Below are 2,500 nucleotides of genomic sequence, written 5' to 3'. Positions count from 1 at the left end.
CTCACAAAAGCCTGAGTAGACGATAAAATGACCCCAAACATGCATGAAAGTGAAATAGCCCCATCAGTAACCATCAAGGACAACAGCCACAGAAAAGTTGCGTGTAGCCTACATGCATGTGAGCGGTCAAATAATGAGAGGAGAGGAAGTGAAAAGACATCAAAGTTTACGTTAGGACTCTGGGGCCTCTCTCTCTCTCTCTCTCTCTCTCTCTCTCTCTCTTTGCATTCACACAAATGCACCCCCCAAGTGTTTAACAGAGAATTTGGGCAGAAAGTGTAAACACATGTCTGGCATCCTTTGAAAAGACAAATATTCCACTCCTTTCCTTCTTCATCTCTCCCAGGGACCATCACCCCATTCCTCCACCCTTCCACCCCTCTGCCTCTCTCTGTCTCTCCGTCTGTCTCTGTCTCTCTCTGTCTGTCTATCTGTCTGTCCATCTCTGTCTTTCTCTGTCTCTCTGTGTGTCTCTCTCTCTCTCTCTCTCTCTCTCTCTCTCTCTCTCTCTCTCTCTCTCTCTCTCTCTCTCTCTCTCTCTCTCTCTCACACACACACACAGCTGAGCTAAGAGGTAAACAAATCAGGGAGGAGCTGGGAGAGGAGAGAGGCACACACAACTGCTGTGTGAACAGACGTCTACATGCAAGAATGAGACAGAGAGAGAGAGAGAGAGAGAGAGAGAGAGAGAGAGAGAGAGAGAGAGAGAGAGAGAGAGAGAGAAAGAGATGGAGGGTGTGGGGGGTGTCAGGATGGATGTGATCAGCTCCCAGCTCTTGGGGCGTTGTCACGCAGGTGCTTGTGTTGTATTTGTTTAACCACGTGACGTCTCTTCCTCTCTATTCATTCTCCGAACGCCACTAGACTCTTTCCTCTTCCGTTTATTCTCGGTTTATGACACAGATCAAAGTCACCTCTCTGGGGTTCTCTGGGTACGTGGTGACAACATCGCACAGAGCCCGTTACCATGACGCCGCCAACATCAGGTACACTAAACAACCCGCAGATCCAGTTACACTGCAAAATCATGGCTCTTCATTTAACTCTGAGGGTATAAAATATGACCCTAGTAAGAGAGTTACATGGACCCAGCATTTTTGCAGTGTACCTCTGCTCTGAAAGGAAACTGGAAAAGCAGAGTGTCAGTTCTTCCACGTGGAGCCTTTGTCCTGTTTGGATGAAGTAGGAAAACACATAAATCTATTATGCTCAACAGTGGCACTTGGAGACTAAATCAATTAAGCTGCTTTGAAGTTAATTGGTTTCTTGTGGCTAAGGAAAGAGACCGACCTAGTTCAAGTTAAACACATGTCAGAGATGTATCCAGGAAGTGCGAGATAGTGAATTAATAGTTGGAAAAAGGTCATCTGTTTTTGGCATCAGAGGACACTGCTGTGCTGACCATGTGATTTTGTGTTACCTGCTAGTACATTTTAGTTTATTTCATTGCATTTATAATGCAGTAACTTAAAATGGACATGGGAGGATTAAGTATTGCTGAAAGGCACTTCAACATTTGGATATAAATACATTGTTGGAATCAAACTACCACTCCTATCTACCTACTGTAGCTCCACTTTTCCAGATTCAATGTATAATCTATATACTGTATGACACAAATAAAATACAATTATAACTCAGACTTGGATGCGTTTTAGCTTTTGGGTTCAGTCATTTTGTTTATTTTTCTTATTTTTAAAGGGTTCCTTTCCGGGCATTTCTGGTTTATTCATTGCACAGCGGAAAAGCGAGAGGGGCCGACATGGGTTCCAAACTGAGTTCAACACAAGATGCATTAACTGGCTGAGCCTCCAAGGTACTCTGATCCATTTCTCGGCAGCAGGAACAGACCCAAATGGACCCAGAGGATTTGACATCGTTCAGGGACAAGGGCATGATGGGTAGACAGTATAAGCCTCTTAGCTGAAGCCACTCTGGTCTATTATCTGTGTCGTTTTAATCTTTTATGGCGCAAGTCTCCTTACTTTGTCTGTCTGGATATTGTTTAAGTATGTTTGTGATGCCGTGCTCGGGAGTGGATGTGTGTGAATACTGAATACTGTATTCTTATGATTCTTATAATAAAGGTTAACTATACCTAAAGACAACGCAAGGGGAAAGTACATCGTAGAAGCTAATCTAACCGGCTGTGTGGTGCAATAGTGCTGTAGTTATACTTTAAAGTACAACTATTGCTATTTCAGGGTTCATTGTTCACTGAGCCAGTTAATGTATGGACCACATACTACTTACTGGGGTTATTTCTGGCTTCCAGACCTTTACTCTATGGCCCCAATAAAGCAGAGATGTCTAAAAAGGTAATATTATCATTTGACATAACATCAGTAACCCCCCCCCCTCCACACACACACACACACACACACACACACACACACACACACACACACACACACACACACACACACACACACACACACACACACACACACACACACACACACACACACACACACACACACACACACACACACACACACAC

Source organism: Gymnoscopelus braueri (assembly GCF_963280865.1).
Source record: "Gymnoscopelus braueri genome assembly, chromosome: 5".
NCBI lineage: Eukaryota > Metazoa > Chordata > Actinopteri > Myctophiformes > Myctophidae > Gymnoscopelus > Gymnoscopelus braueri.
The sequence above is the reverse complement of the archived record's forward strand: the minus strand, read 5'-3'. Positions refer to the sequence as shown.